The sequence below is a fragment of the Schistocerca serialis genome, chromosome 7, assembly GCF_023864345.2.
Source record: "Schistocerca serialis cubense isolate TAMUIC-IGC-003099 chromosome 7, iqSchSeri2.2, whole genome shotgun sequence".
Lineage (NCBI taxonomy): Eukaryota > Metazoa > Arthropoda > Insecta > Orthoptera > Acrididae > Schistocerca > Schistocerca serialis.
The window spans coordinates 330126906-330144844 of record NC_064644.1 but is presented as its reverse complement, the minus strand read 5'-3'; positions in this window follow the sequence as shown (position 1 = coordinate 330144844).

Sequence of the window (17939 nt, the reverse complement as noted above, 5' to 3'; positions counted from 1 at the left end):
ACCGTGAGGAGGCAGGACTGTGGTGCTCCACGGCGACGCCGCACTCCCGAATTTGAAGAAGGTGTACTGCGTGGCACTGAAGACAGTCCGTCAACGAGGTCGCGAACAACTGAGCGTGCAAAGGCTGTTAGTCACAGTACCGTCTTGGACTTCCTGCACGAGCAACAATTATTTCCGTACCACTTACAGAGGGTACACGCTATGGGTCCAGCAGACTTTCCACAACGCGTCGCCTTCTGCACATGGTTCCTGCACCGTTGCAACGACGCGCCTCTTCACAGATGAATGTAGGTTCACAAGGGATTGTGTTCTGAATGCTCGAAATAGCCATGTCTGGGCAGACGAAAACCCTCATGCCACGCATATTCAGGGATTTCAAGACAGGTATGGAATTAACGTGTGGGCAGGTATTCTGGACGGTCATGTAATTGGACCATACCTCCTCCTTCCATCCAAGCTCACGGGTCCCACATACTTAATCTTCCTACGACGCGTTCTGGACCCGTTCTTGGAAGCTGTGCCATCGAATGTCCATCAGGAAAAGTGGTTTCAGCATGATGGAACACCACCTTACTTTTCACTGGCTGTCTGGAGACAATATGTTGGTTGGTTGGTTTTTCTCTGCGTCGAATAGCCTTCCCACAAACGTGTCACAAACTTTACGACCTGATGTTTTCTACTCGGTCATACTCCGCTACTAAGAGGACTTCCCTGTCAATGTAGACTAACTCTTTTGCGTCCACGTGTACACACTTCTACACCTAACCTGCTCCCCAGGGAAAAATAATAATTTTGTACAAGCATTTACGCTCCCACATACAACCCAGCTCAATAGAACATGATAATTCCTTTTTCCACGCATAGTCACATTCGGTGAACAATTAAACGTACTAAATTATGCATACATGTAGTCAAATAAGCAAATACTTTTACCGACGTACACACCCCTCCGACTGAGGCTAAGGCATTTAATATTATATATTTGAACACAGACCAATGATAACAATATTCAGACACACACCTTGTCCTCGTAATAAAGATACAATTCATTTTCCTATACGGTACAGAATCCCCATTTTACATTAGAGCACCCTCAGTCGACCTAAGTCGGTCTCAGAACAGTTCAGCTAATTCGAGAGCCTTTTCCCATTGGCAGAAACGCGTCAGTCTTTCTGATCAGAGCCTGCTCCCTTTTCTACAGATATATCCACAGTCGTGTATTAGAAGACCAAAAAATATTTTTAATATAATACTATAAAATTCAACTTGTACTCGTCGATATTAAGCACAGTCCTAGTACTTTAGCGTCCCATAGACCTCTGACTAACTAGAATTCCTGCCCTGCACAGACATTAACACGGACTGATGCATGGCCTCTCACAGGAAACTGTAACTTGCACCTTGTAAATCATATTCTTACAGTCGATGGCATAACATTGAATGATTTTAAATAAAGGACAGCCACAACATAAGGAAACTAGAAGAGCCTGGTGACGTTGTGGCGACTTTCCAAACTACTCCCGAAAGTGATTGACGGCCTCTACATTTAAACTCATATGTCGCAATGACCCAATAGTTGATAACTCTGCGTTCCATTTCTAGTGAGTGTTCATTTTGCACACAAGTACGGGATCACCGTTTTCGGTGCTAGTAACCCAAGAAGTTGCTGTCCATCAACTAAAATTTGTTCCCCAACTCAAACAAGCATTGTCACTCAATCATTATGTGGTACCCACTGCACAGATGGGCTGGATAAGACACCACCGATCTACTGTAATATTATCCATCACAGCTGATATCGCGAAAAATTTTACAGTAAGTCCAACACTGGTCAATCATGTGACAGTATGTTCTCCTAATTTCAGTATCATAGCTAAACCATACCTCCTCTACTTTGCAAGTGTCATTGCGAGCATTGATAGATGACTGCTCAGTATATCCATTCACACTTAATTCTCGAACACATAAAAACGATCAAAGTATACCAGGCAACGATATACATATTTCTAAGACCTCGCACATAGTACTCGATCAATCCCTCTGCGTATGGCGGTCACAGAGCAATCTCGCCCTCCTACGTTAAAAGACCGTCCTCACCTCGGCATTGACCAGCCTTCCCAATTAATCCTCAACCGAGCAGACGAATATAGCTACACTTCACCTCTCTTGACTGAATAGAGCTTTGCTAGTCCTAACCCCTCCAAGTGCACCACATTTCTCGAGATGTAACCAAGTCTTGGAGCTTAGCACACCATATCGATCTATAGTAACAGATCTCAAAGTGCCTTAATTTAATAGCATACAGTTAAGAAGAACAAGAACGGAGTGATATTTATACGCAACGTAGTTCGACACATTTTTACGTAAATCATCCAATCTATCATGCGTAAAGTATTGTAGCTGCATCTACATCTACATCTACATCTATACTCCGCGAGCCACCTTACGGTGTGTGGCGGAGGGTACTTATTGTACCACTATCTGATCCCCCCTTCCCTGTTCCATTCACGAATTGTGCGTGGAAAGAACGACTGCTTGTAAGTCTCCGTATTTGCTCTAATTTCTCGGATCTTTTCGTTGTGATCATTACGCGAGATATATGTGGGCGGTAGTAATTTGTTGCCCATCTCTTCCCGGAATGTGCTCTCTCGTAATTTCGATAATAAACCTCTCCGTATTGCGTAACGCCTTTCTTGAAGTGTCCGCCACTGGAGCTTGTTCAGCATCTCCGTAACGCTCTCGCGCTGACTAAATGTCCCCATGACGAATCGCACTGCTTTTCGCTGGATCATGTCTATCTCTTCTATTAATCCAACCTGGTAAGGGTCCCATACTGATGAGCAATACTCAAGAATCGGACGAACAAGCGTTTTGTAAGCTACTTCTTTCGTCGATGAGTCACATTTTCTTAGAATTCTTCCTATGAATCTCAACCTGGCGCCTGCTTTTCCCACTATTTGTTTTATGTGATCATTCCACTTCAGATCGCTCCGGATAGTAACTCCTAAGTATTTTACGGTCGTTACCGCTTCCAATGATTTACCACCTATGGCATAATCGTACTGGAATGGATTTCTGCCCCTATGTATGCGCATTATATTACATTTATCTACGTTTAGGGAAAGCTGCCATCTGTCGCACCATGCATTAATCCTCTGCAGGTCCTCCTGGAGTACGTACGAGTCTTCTGATGTTGCTACTTTCTTGTAGACAACCGTGTCATCCGCAAATAGCCTCACGGAGCTACCGATGTTGTCAACTAAGTCATTTATGTATATTGTAAACAATAAAGGTCCTATCACGCTTCCCTGCGGTACTCCCGAAATTACCTCTACATCTGCAGATTTTGAACCGTTAAGAATGACATGTTGTGTTCTTTCTTCTAGGAAATCCTGAATCCAATCACAAACCTGGTCCGATATTCCGTAAGCTCGTATTTTTTTCACTAAACGTAAGTGCGGAACCGTATCAAATGCCTTCCTGAAGTCCAGGAATACGGCATCAATCTGCTCGCCAGTGTCTACGGCACTGTGAATTTCTTGGGCAAATAGGGCGAGCTGAGTTTCACATGATCTCTGTTTGCGGAATCCATGTTGGTTATGATGAAGGAGATTTGTATTATCTAAGAACGTCATAATGCGAGAACACAAAACATGTTCCATTATTCTACAACAGATTGACGTAAGCGAAATAGGCCTATAATTATTCGCATCTGATTTATGACCCTTCTTGAAAATGGGAACGACCTGCGCTTTCTTCCAGTCGCTAGGTACTTTACGTTCTTCCAGCGATCTACGATAAATTGCTGATAGAAAGGGGGCAACTTCTTTAGCATAATCACTGTAGAATCTTAAGGGTATCTCGTCTGGTCCGGATGCTTTTCCGCTACTAAGTGATAGCAGTTGTTTTTCAATTCCGATATCGTTTATTTCAATATTTTCCATTTTGGCGTCCGTGCGACGGCTGAAGTCAGGGACCGTGTTACGATTTTCCGCAGTGAAACAGTTTCGGAACACTGAATTCAGTATTTCTGCCTTTCTTCGGTCGTCCTCTGTTTCGGTGCCATCGTGGTCAACGAGTGACTGAATAGGGGATTTAGATCCGCTTACCGATTTTACATATGACCAAAACTTTTTAGGGTTCTTGTTTAGATTGTTTGCCAATGTTTTATGTTCGAATTCGTTGAATGCTTCTCTCATTGCTCTCTTTACGCTCTATTTCGCTTCGTTCAGCTTTTCCTTATCAGCTATGATTCGACTACTCTTAAACCTATGATGAAGCTTTCTTTGTTTCCGTAGTACCTTTCGTACATGATTGTTATACCACGGTGGATCTTTCCCCTCTCTTTGGACCTTAGTCGGTACGAACTTATCTAAGGCGTACTGGACGATGTTTCTGAATTTTTTCCATTTTTGTTCCACATCCTCTTCCTCAGAAATGAACGTTTGATGGTGGTCACTCAGATATTCTGCGATTTGTGCCCTATCACTCTTGTTAAGCAAATATATTTTCCTTCCTTTCTTGGCATTTCTTATTACACTTGTAGTCATTGATGCAACCACTGACTTATGATCACTGATACCCTCTTCTACATTCACGGAGTCGAAAAGTTCCGGTCTATTTGTTGCTATGAGGTCTAAAACGTTAGCTTCACGAGTTGGTTCTCTAACTATCTGCTCGAAGTAATACTCGGACAAGGCAGTCAGGATAATGTCACAAGAGTCTCTGTCCCTGGCTCCAGTTCTGATTGTGTGACTATCCCATTCTATACCTGGTAGATTGAAGTCTCCCCCTATTACAATAGTATGATCACGAAACTTCTTCACGACGTTCTGCAGGTTCTCTCTGAGGCGCTCAACTACTACGGTTGCTGATGCAGGTGGTCTATAGAAGCATCCGACTATTATATCTGACCCACCTTTGATACTTAACTTAACCCAGATTATTTCACATTCGCATTCGCTAATAACTTCACTGGATATTATTGAATTCTTTACTGCTATAAATACTCCTCCACCATTGGCGTTTATCCTATCCTTGCGGTATATATTCCATTCTGTGTCTAGGATTTCGTTACTGTTCACTTCCGGTTTTAACCAACTTTCCGTTCCTAATACTATGTGCGCACTATTTCCTTCAATAAGAGATACTAATTCAGGAACCTTGCCCTGGATACTCCTGCAGTTTACCAATATTACGTTAACTTTTCCTGTTTTTGGTCTCTGAGGACGGACGTTCTTTATCAACGATGATAATGTCCTCTCTGGTAAGCCGTCAGGTATTTTATCGTTTCGCCCAAGGGGGGGTCCCTCTAACCTAAAAAACCCCCGTGTGCACGCCACACGTACTCTGCTACCCTAGTAGCTGCTTCCGGTGTGTAGTGCACGCCTGACCTGTCTAGGGGGGCCCTACAGTTCTCCACCCAATAACGGACTAGAATGCAGGCTATATCACGTGACTAAAGCATCCGGATAGAACACTTGAAAAAAATTGACATTCAGCTAATTGTCCTTCTCTAGAATAAATGAGTCAACGCTTAAATTGTACCTAGTTACAGCTGTATCTCGATCGATCATCCCGTGCACTCTCTCTGTTATCCTTTAACACAGATGTGAGTAAGTTTAGACGTGAATGATTTTCTGTCCTCCCGAAAAGCATCAAATACAGTATGAGAATGAGATTTTCACTCTGCAGCGGAGTGTGCGCTGATATGAAACTTCCTGGCAGATTAAAACAGTGTGCACGACCGAGACTCGAACTCGGGACCTTTGCCTTTCGCGGGCAAGTGCTCTACCAACTGAGCTACCGAAGCACGACTCACGCCCGCTACTCACAGTTTTACTTCTGCCAGTACCTCGTCTCCTACCTTCCAAACTTTACAGAAGCTCTCCTGCGAACCTTGCAGAACTAGCACTCCTGAAAGAAAGGATATTGCGGAGACATGGCTTAGCCACAGCCTGGGGGATGTTTCCAGAATGAGATTTTCACTCTGCAGCGGAGTGTGCGCTGATATGAAACTTCCTGGCAGATTAAAACAGTGTGCACGACCGAGACTCGAACTCGGGACCTTTGCCTTTCGCGGGCAAGTGCTTCGGTAGATGGTAGAGCACTTGCCCGCGAAAGGCAAAGGTCCCGAGTTCGAGTCTCGGTCGTGCACACTGTTTTAATCTGTCAGGAAGTTTCATCAAATACAGTATTCAACTCACGTGTATCACTGCTACCTCAGTAGACATACACTATAATACGAACTCAACGAGAAAAAATTGACTACCTTCCTGATTTCGCTCGCTTCGATATCATCGTTTTTCTGCATTCCTCATGTTGCCGCATACTTGACTCCACATACAAATTGCTCCCTGTGAACCAGAAGATAAGCAAGTACGTCCTCATTTTCACCGCATTTAGGTTAGTTTATACGTATGCGCTAATCAGTTTTCGCATTTCTTTCGATTTTATGTCAGATCCATCCATGCGACCGCAACATAACCTATCGTTCTGTGTTCTAAAATTGCATGTAAATGTAACCCAGACGAATCCAGTCACCTCCACATTCGGAGAGCGCTTGCTCTGTTTTCTGTTTGTCTGTGTACATGCACGCCTCGTGGAAGGCTCCCCGGACCCAGTCCCATCGGCTGGTGGACCAAAATTCGAGCATAGAATACTTGTCAGGTGGGGCCAAGGGGTGGCGACGATTTGAACTAATTCAGTTGGAGCGCTGACGTCGTGGCGACTGCATTGGGCGTTACTGCGATCACAAAGGTGTGTACTGATTGTGTTGGAGAACAAGTGATGACCATACTGTTTGAAATAAAGACTTCAGTCCCTTTCCCCCTGCAAAATCAAAGGACGTGACTTACGTTACTATAAGTGCACTTTATTATTTGACACGATTTTTATTGGTTACCAGTCTTGAATAAATAATAATAATAAATGATAATAAACAATAAAAAATAGAAGTACGGTTTTCGAGACATTATCGTTTCTGAATTTGGCGCAATTTTCTAGTGTAGGTAGGCCAATAATAATAATAAATGATGAATGATAAAGAATAATAATAATAAAGATAAGTACGGTTTTGCAGCCATTATCGTGCTGCAATTTGAATTTGGCGCGAATTTTCTAGTGGAGGTAGGCCAATAATAATAAATAATAATAATAATAATAAATGATAATGACTGTTAATAAATGATAATAAATAATAATGAATAATAATTAAGACAAGTATGAGTTTTGCATGTATTATCTTGTTGGAATTTGAATTTGGCGCGAATTTTTTCTGGAGGCTTAGGTTAGTGGACGTAGCCCAATTAACCTATTTTCCAGCCAAAATTCAAAATTCCTGCCATTTTTTCTGGAAGTTAGGTTAGTGGACATAGCACAATTGGCCTATTTTCACGCCAAAATCGGCCATCTTGGGTGATGTCATGCGCTGTTGCCAACTCTACATGCCGCCATCTTGGATGACGTCATCGCTGCCATCTTGAGTAAATTTGGCAACAATGGAGAGTGGGGCTGCACATAGGTTGCCCCACTACTAATGTTGCTCAGTGCACCGCTCTCATTCACCAACAGGAATATCTGCAGTAACACCTGTTGCACCATGTACTGGTGTGGTATTACTGTTGAGTATTTCCACAGAATTGTCAGAGGTCTGTTCAGGGAATGAGTGATATTAACTACGGCTGCAAATATATTTATTTCCTAATGATATTTGTCATAAAAATATATCTTTCAGTTTCATGGAATTAATACTAGAAATAGAAACAATCATCACAAAGATTAGTAGTCATTTACTTTGGTTCAGAAACGTGTCCACTATTCAGAAACACACATTTTCAATAACTTGCCAGCAGCTATAAAAATTGTAACTACTAAGAAAGTTGAGTTTAAGAGCCTAAAGGATTTATTGGTGGCCAACTCCTCCTACTCTACTGATGAATTTCTTAGCAGAACCAACTGATGTGTATATGCTACTAACAATATAAAACAATGCGAGTATTAATAAAATCTGAGTTCTACACAAATCCAGTGCAGTAATGTAGTCATTATACACATGCCAGTCCATGTATGAAGCTTTAATACACTACTGGGCATTAAAATTGCTACACCAAGAAGAAATGCAGATGATAAACGGGTATTCATTAGACAAATATATTATACTAGAACTGACATGTGATTACATTTTCACGCAATTTGGGTGCATAGATCCTGAGAAATCAGTACCCAGAACAACCACCTCTGGCCGTAATAATGGCCTTGATACGCCTGGGCATTGAGTCAAACAGAGCTTGGATGGCATGTACAGGTACAGTTGCCCATGCAGCTTCAAAACGATACCACAGTTCATCAAGAGTAGTGACTGGTGTATTGTGACGAGCCAGTTGCTCGGGCACCATTGACCAGACGTTCTCAATTGATGAGAGATCTGGAGAATGTGCTGGCCAGGGCAGCAGTCGAACATTTTCTGTATCCAGGAAGGCCCGTACAGGACCTGCAACATGCGGTCGTGCATTATCCTGCTGAAATGTAGGGTTTCGCAGGGATCGAATGAAGGGTAGAGCCACGGCTCGTAACACATCTGAAATGTAGCGTCCACTGTTCAAAGTGCCGTCAATGCGAACAAGAGGTGACCGAGATGTGTAACCAATTGCTCGCCATACCATCACGCCGGGTGATACGCCAGTATGGCGATGACGAATACACACTTCCAATGTGCGTTCACCGCGATGTCGCCAAACACGGATGCGACCATCATGATGCGGTAAACAGAACCTGGATTCATCCGAATAAATGACGTTTTGCTATTCGTGCACTCAGGTTCATCGTTGAGTACACCATCCCAGGCGCTCTGTCTGTGATTCAGCGTCAAGGGTAACCGCAACCGTGGTCTGTGAGCTGATAGTCCATGCTCCTGGAAACGTCGTCGAACTGTTCGTGCAGGTAGTTGTTGTCTTGCAAACGTCCCCATCTGTCGACTCAGTGATCGCGACGTGGCTGCACGATCCGTTACAGCCATGCAGATAAGATGCCTGTCGTCTCGACTGCTAGTGATACGAGGCCGTTGGGATCCAGCGCGGCGTTCCGTATTACCCATCCTGAACCCACCGATTCCATATTCTCCTGACAGTCATTGGATCTCGACCAACGCGAGCAGCAGTGTCGCGATACGATAAACTTCAATCGCGATCGGCTACAATCCGAATTGTATCAAAGTCGGAGACGTGATGGTACGCATTTATCCTCCTTATACGAGGCATCACAACAATGTTTCACCAGGCAACGTCTGTCAACTGCTGTTCGTGTATGAGAAATCGGTTGGAAACTTTCCTCATGTCAGCATGTTGTAGGTGTCGCCACCGGCGCCAACCTTGTGTGAATGCTCTGAAAAGCTAATGATTTGCATATCACAGCATCTTCTTCCTGTCGATTAAATTTCGCGTCTGTAGCACGTCATCTTCGTGGTGTAGCAATTTTAATGGCCAGTAGTGTACATCACACGAAAAAATGTTTTCTCGTTTGTTATCAGATTGTCTGTCCATCCGTCACTTAAAAATCCTTTTACTCAGGAACAGGTTGACGTATCCAGTCGAAATTTATGCCCACGATCGGTTGGCAGTATAATAAACGTTAGCTTCTAAATACCGGGTGATCAAAAAGTCAGTATAAATTTGAAAACTGAATAAATCACGGAATAATGTAGATAGAGAGGTACAAATTGACACACATGCTTGAAATGACGTGGGGTTTTATTAGAACCAAAAAAACACAAAAGTTCAAAAAATGTCCGACAGATGGCGCTTCATCTGATCAGAATAACAATAATTAGCATAACAAATTAAGACAAAGCAAAGATGATGTTCTTTACAGGAAATGCTCAATATGTCCATCATCATTCCTCAACAATAGCTGTAATCGAGGAATAACGTTGTGAACAGCACTGTAAAGCATGTCCGAAGTTATGGTGAGGCATTGGCGTCGGATGTTGTCTTTCAGCATCCCTAGAGTTGTCGGCCGATCACGATACACTTGCGACTTCAGGTAACCCCAAAGCCAATAATCGCACGGACCTAGATCTGGGGACCTGGGAGGCCAAGCATCACGAAAATGGCGGCTGAGCACACGATCATCACCAAACGACGCGCGCAAGAGATCTTTCACGCGTCTAGCAATACTTTGTTTCGTTTTCTTTTTCGGTTCTAATAAAACCCGTTGTCATTCCAAGCATGTGTGTCAATTTTTACCTCTCTATCTACATTATTATGTGGTTTATTAAGTTTTCAAATTTATACTGACTTTTTCATCACCCGGTATATCAAGCAATAGGTACGGCCACATATGTCACGCATTTCGATACTCGCCAACTCACTCATCAAAACTTCCCGTTGGTCTTTAATGATGAAATCTGGCAAGAAGCAAGGTTCCACACTGCAAGTAAAGGAAAAAAAAACTTGAAAATTATTAATTCGAAATTGTATCACAAAAAATATTTATTTTGTCAGTTGTTATTCGATGTCAAACTTTAAACTGAAACAGTCAGTAGTTTTGCATTCAGGCTGATTGGGTCGCAATGGTAAAAAGTCAAACATCAGACTAGGAATGACTTTTTTGCTCACATGACGCGGTTCGAAATCTATCCATCACCAGATATCCAAGAACGACTGCTGCACATAGATATGGCATTTCAAGTTGTGCGTGAAACCAACATTCACAGGATGTCACTCCCGGATATCTCATGATGGACGAATTACGAAACGCATCATTTGAGCTATAAAGTCATTTCTAATCCAATGTTTCACTTTTACCACTGCGACCAAGCCAGCCGGAATGCAGAAATGCAGTTTATTATAATAATGGTCGCCTGCCGCCTGCATGACTTTATGCCACATTAATACACTCCTGGAAATGGGAAAAAGAACACATTGACACCGGTGTGTCAGACCCACCATACTTGCTCCGGACACTGCGAGAGGGCTGTACAAGCAATGATCACACGCACGGCACAGCGGACACACCAGGAACCGCGGTGTTGGCCGTCGAATGGCGCTAGCTGCGCAGCATTTGTGCACCGCCGCCGTCAGTGTCAGCCAGTTTGCCGTGGCATACGGAGCTCCATCGCAGTCTTTAACACTGGTAGCATGCCGCAACAGCGTGGACGTGAACCGTATGTGCAGTTGACGGACTTTGAGCGAAGGTGTATAGTGGGCATGAGGGAGGCCGGGTGGACGTACCGCCGAATTGCTCAACACGTGGGGCGTGAGGTCTCCACAGTACATCGATGTTGTCGCCAGTGGTCGGCGGAAGGTGCACGTGCCCGTCGACCTGGGACCGGACCGCAGCGACGCACGGATGCACGCCAAGATCGTAGGATCCTACGCAGTGCCGTAGGGGACCGCACCGCCACTTCCCAGCAAATTAGGGACACTGTTGCTCCTGGTGTATCGGCGAGGACCATTCGCAACCTTCTCCATGAAGCTGGGCTACGGTCCCGCACACCGTTAGGCCGTCTTCCGCTCACGCCCCAACATCGTGCAGCCCGCCTCCAGTGGTGTCGCGACAGGCGTGAATGGAGGGACGAATGGAGACGTGTCGTCTTCAGCGATGAAAGTCGCTTCTGCCTTGGTGCCAATGATGGTCGTATGCGTGTTTGGCGCCGTGCAGGTGAGCGCCACAATCAGGACTGCATACGACCGAGGCACACAGGGCCAACACCCGGCATCATGGTGTGGGGAGCGATCTCCTACACTGGCCGTACACCACTGGTGATCGTCGAGGGGACACTGAATAATGCACGGTACATCCAAACCTTCATCGAACCCATCGTTCTACCATTCCTAGACCGGCAAGGGAACTTGCTGTTCCAACAGGACAATGCACGTCCGCATGTATCCCGTGCCACCCAACGTGCTCTAGAAGGTGTAAGTCAACTACCCTGGCCAGCAAAATCTCCGGATCTGTCCCCCATTGAGCATGTTTGGGACTGGATGAAGCGTCGTCTCACGCGGTCTGCACGTCCAGCACGAACGCTGGTCCAACTGAGGCGCCAGGTGGAAATGGCACGGCAAGCCGTTCCACAGGACTACTTCCAGCATCTCTACGATCGTCTCCATGGGAGAATAGGAGCCTGCATTGCCGCGAAAGGTGGATATACACTGTACTAGTGCCGACATTGTGCATGCTCTGTTGCCTGTGTCTATGTGCCTGTGGTTCTGTCAGTGTGATCATGTGATGTATCTGACCCCAGGAATGTGTCAATAAAGTTTCCCCTTCCTGGGACAATGAATTCACGGTGTTCTTATTTCAATTTCCAGGAGTGTATTAATGAAATTAAAACATACTTGAAAATCTTGGAATCACTGGTACCGGTATCTTGCCGGTATCAATATCGATAAAAAGCAAAAATTGTCGAAATTCTCGATTATCTGAATCGATAAACTACCTATTCTATCTATCTATCTCTCGTGCCTTATCCCGTGGTTGCGCAGGGTCGGACATGGTTAAACGGATTTGGCATGTTAATTTGAAGGGGTGGCCGGATGCCCTTACTGCCGCTACCCCCTCCCCCCCCGCGCAGGACGGAATTAGTGTACCCCAACTGTCTGCGTCTAATTTAATCCATGGAATAGTGCGAATGTGTTCAGATGTCTGCGAGCTGTGGAACTGAGGCGGAACGTGGGGACAAGCACGGTATTCACCTAGCGGGACGTGGAAAACCGCCTAAAAACCACATCCAGGCAGGCTGGCACACCGGCCCTCGTCGTTAATCCGCCGGGCGGATTCGATCCGGGGCCGGCGCGCCTACCCGAATCCAGGAAGCAGCGCGTTTGCACTCTCGGCTACCCTGGCGGGTAATCGATAAACTGTCTATATACGTAATTGATGGTTCAAATGGCTTTGAGCATACCTAGAACTTAGAACTACTTAAACCTAACTAACCTAAGGACATCACAGACATCCATGCCCGAGGCAGAATTCGAACCTGCGACCGTAGCGGTCGCGCAGTTCCAGACTGAACCTCTCGGCCACACAGACCGGCACATAATTAAGTGCGTACTGAATCCTCAGTGCGCCATCTTTCTTGCACCTGGCCAATTTCTTGTTTTCTGACATGTTAAAGTCCTGGAGGATCTCCTCACTCAGGACGTATTGGAACGAAAAGTACATCTTATCTATTCTCAGAAATTGCGAGAAGTCACACCCACTCACCGTGTGTAAGAAGAAAACATCATGTGTTCTTACAGTTCTTCAGGTCTGCTGTCCACGGCACCCACACGCGCTACGCTGCGTATCTGTTATTGATGGAAACAATCTCGGCGGAAACAGTAAGTCAGCAGCGTGCTGCCGCGGCTGGTGTCTGGATCTTCGCTGCAGTCCTTTCGCTGAGTACTCCTGCCGCGACATCGCCGCCGCCGGCGTCCAATCTCAGGCGTCGTGCAAGCGTATCAAACCGCCGCTCCGCTGGGCGCCCCCGTCTCGCAGCAGACCACATGAAGTGCACGCGTCGTCGTCAAATCAGCGCGAATGTGGCTGGCCTTGCTGGAGGCGTGCTATCGCACGCAACCGGCCGCGTAGCTTTTTCCCTCTCCGTGCTCTGATCTCAGAGTGGCTGGCTGCCTGCGTGTGTGTGAATTATAACGCCCACAGATAATGGAGTCAGGGGCATAATGTATTACTCAGGCACGTCATGAGACACAGTACAGTGCTATTCATTAGTACGGGAAGGAGACAATTTTTACCACACGGAATATACACTCACTTGTATCAAATGTTTTTGCAAATATACAATGTGACTATCATTGGCTCTATCGCAGATATTCAGTTATTTTAAAGGGTATTGCGGTTCCTCCTATGTTTAACTAACAACCTGACAAAATTAATTAATTTGGCGAGATAAGGAGCGTTTCAGCCGCGACACGTTACTGCGTCGGAGAAGCGCGACGCGCACGTTCCGCACGTGTCGCGCGGGTCCAACGAATATTGAGACACGCACACGTGCTTCGCACGCGCCAGTTGGCAACGCTCTGGGCTGACAGCAACGAAGCGCGGCACACTGTGATTTTTCTCAAACGATTTTACAGAAATTAATCAGTTCAAATATTTGATTTTTGCCTAACTTGTAGCGTTACATGTCAGATTCGTGCCGAAGTGCCCAAACTCTCCCTAATGGTTATACTTATTGTGGTATACACATTTTAGTAAGACCCTAAGCAGAATTCGAAAAGTTTGCAACGAAAAATAGGGGTTGAAAAATAGGGGTCGCTATGATTTTGTGTTTGGTGCGTATTACACCGTAAGCTGCTGCGTATGAAATTTAACTAACATGTTGAATTTTTCTTTAGACTTGGGAGGAAGTCTCTATCTGCCTCCGATCTCGAAAAAATGGATCCTATGTAGCACGCTCACTCCCTATCTGGCCCCTGCGAGAATAAAATATTCATAACATCTCTCATATCTTCTAAGCCGCTCGAGACATCGAAACGAGAGTTTGGCGTATGATAGTACAGAAGGAGGAGAGTATTTTGCAAATTCGTAAACATACGGAACTCTCTTAACTATGACGATATACCAGTAGTTATACTTCCCTTTTTATTTTCTTCACTCCAGTCACTGTAATTTTTTAAGAGTTATCGACAGCTGATGACGATGATGAGGTCCCATACTCCGAGGAGCGTAGGGGACGGTGCGGGAGACCCGCACTGCCGTACTAGGCAAGGTCCTAGTGGAGGTGGTTTGCCATTGCCTCCCACCGTAATTGGGATGAATGATGATGATGATGAGAACGATACAACAACACACAGTCATCTCGAGGCAGCAAAAATCCCCGACTACGCCGGGAATCGAATCCGGGACCCCGTGTGCGGGAAGCGAGAACGCTACGCAGGACCACGAGCTGCGGACAGCTAGTGAAACAAGAGTTTCCTGGTATGAAAATAAACATGAAATTTCTTCTCTTAAGTTACTGCAGACCGACAGTATGAGGTTTTTCGTAAGCTATTGAGCTCTTTGATTGCCAATTACTTGCTTAATGAGTCAGTCTGTTTCAGAATTCTGTCGCAATAGCTGCTGTGAGATGAGTTTGTGAAAACTACACTGTGTTTTGGCACAGGAAGTACAGTTAAACCTCTCAACAAGAGAAATGTGGTCGCTACTCATAAACTGTGATGCTACTTCGAATGAGAAAAGGTTAATAACTCACACAAAAATAAGTTGCCGATTATGTTGGAATTTTGGTTGAATCCCCGTAACCCATCGTATTTTCAACACTGAACGACTGGGATGGAAACTTACCAAAGGATTTTATTCCTTCTCCTGATATGAGCAGTATTAAAATAATGACGACCATTCCCTTCAGGTGGAATGATAGGCACATGCCAGATGCTGGTTACTCACCTACGGCTTGCTAAACTGACAATGTGTGATTCGCGAATAAAATAGTTGCTACTTAGGAAAATAAACAATTGATCTGGCGCTCAACACAATGGTCAGTGCATTGTCAGCAGCTGACAAGGGAGCACCGGGGAAGAGGCAACACGTTACAAGCAGCGCCAGGCGGGCGCGGACGGCAAAGAGAGCACCCAGCGCCGTCTGGGCATAAATACTGGACTAGATCCTCCAATATGTCAGTCTCAGGTAGCACCTGAAGGAGGCAACAGGTTACGTGGCCGACATACTGTGCCAGAGCGACACAAACATGCGGCAGTAGACCCAATTATTCCACAAGTCAAATTAAATATATCTAATCACCGTACTCTTTCAGGATACTCCTACTATCGTAATAATACGAATGATTTTTTTCATTTGTGTAGCCTGTTGTATAAGTGGTTTATTAATGCTGATAATGTGTATGCAACAACTGAAATGCTTTTTCTCAACACGGCGAGCCAATTAAAACATTATTATTTGTGACTGCTTTTCGACTGTTTCTAGCTTGCAGTGGAAATGTGATGTCCACATGTACATAGTATAATGTCTCTTATTACATCCACATCCAAGTAAGGATAGTGAAACTTTCATATCTGTGGAAATTACGCCTTTTCGACTTTTTGCAACAGATCGTAGAGATACGTCAGCATATCAGGCAGCGAGTAGGTAACCTTGTTTTACTTTCCTGCCTTGCTTCTAAATCACGTGATTTTCTAATACTCCTTACATCCTTATTCAATACCCTCACGATGAATCGTCTGTCCCTTCTTACGATCTGAAAACATTGTGGAGGCAGAAGATATAGTCCCAGTGGCTAATGGCTCACCAGTTATTGAGCTGTGCATTGTTATTGACAAAAGAATTAACAAAACAAAAGAATTGTACAGATATATGTAACTGAAAACTATTATGTACTAACAAAAAGAGATGGAGCGCTTAAACGGTGAAAAGCGAAACACTACTCAGTGATAATAAAATTCAGTATACAGTAAGGCCGTATTTTTCGGATAGGCAATACTTCCACTGCCCACATGCGCCATGCCAAAGTGAACATACGGCAGGACCGCCTTCACGCTCCCCGCATCACCTTTCCCACAGTGCTCGCGTGGCGCGCGGCGCGGGGAACTGTGCCACAACCACAACGCCGCGCGACCTGGCGCAGGCGCGTGTCGCGTCCCAGTCGCGTCGCGTCGCAATTTGCGCGATACCGTTTGAACCAGTGAAGTTGCATCTCAATTTGTGCCTAGCCTAACAGCGAAAGTTATTCCGCGCGAAAGCACAGTATTCTAGGACAGCTTCACTAATGGGCCTTTCGTGGCCGCCTCCCCATATTCGTCCCGTCCTTCTTATCGAAACGCTTTTTCAGGTATCGAGTTGGTGACGTGCCGTCAAATAGCTCAGAGCAGGAAATGGTGTTCCCAGGACAGTGTTTTAAGTTAACCTCTTTGCACTAGCCATAAACAGAGTCACGTCTATGGTAAAAAATCTTGTGCAGCGGTCCTTATTTGCAGACGATTTTGCGATTTTCTGTTGCTCCTGCACAGCTGCAACAGTGACCCTTCAATTGCAACGCACAGCGACGAGGTTGAAGGAGTGGGCTGCAAAGGGAGATTTTACATTTATTGTAGATAACTGCATGTGTGTGTGTGTGTGTGTGTGTGTGTGTGTGTGTGTGTGTGTGTGTGTGTGTTGATTTTAGTCGCTCTCTCTGGATATTTCTTAAACGTTTGGGTTGTGATTCAACAACCAGAAAGGAACATGCAACTGTATCAGCAAACCAGGTTACCCGTTAGCTTGCAAATAATGGTAAACCGGACTATCCTATACGTAAGCGAGATCAAAAATTTATGCAGGCAGAGCAACTGGAGACTAATGAACTTTAACAGCCATTTCGCTTGGAAGATTAGACGCGCAGTGATGTGTTTAGCTGCATGTTGACGAACCATTAACAGTGGTAAGGCTGGCAAGGCAGCAGGTGTAGACGACATTACAACGGAGCAGATAAAACAATTTCTACAAAACCTGGAGGAAATCATATGTGATTCCTATCTTAAAACTTAAAAGTCGGCAACTGAGCCAGAGAACTGCAGGCTAATGTCCTTGTGCTATGTGCTCAAAATATTCTATCGAATGTCGCTGAATATTTTGATTCATATTGTAGAACCAGTTCCAATTCAAGAACAAGCAGGTTTCAGACTAGGTGAAAGCTTACTGCTCATGTCCTCAATCTCACACAATTTATTGAGGATGGCTTTGAAGCCCGGAATATTACAGCAGTAGATTTTATCGACGCGTTGCTGCTTATGACAGTGTCCTTGACAGTGCATTGTTATAGAAACTCAACAGGATAAAGAAAGATTATAGTTTGGCTAAACTTATTCAAAATGTACGCAAAAACAGGAGATTTTTTTGTGGTCTTCCTAGGTCAGCGTAATAGATGGAGATGTCAAAGAAATGTATTACCAAGAGGAAGTGTTGTTTCACCAACGTTATTTAACCAATGACCAACAGCATCGGCC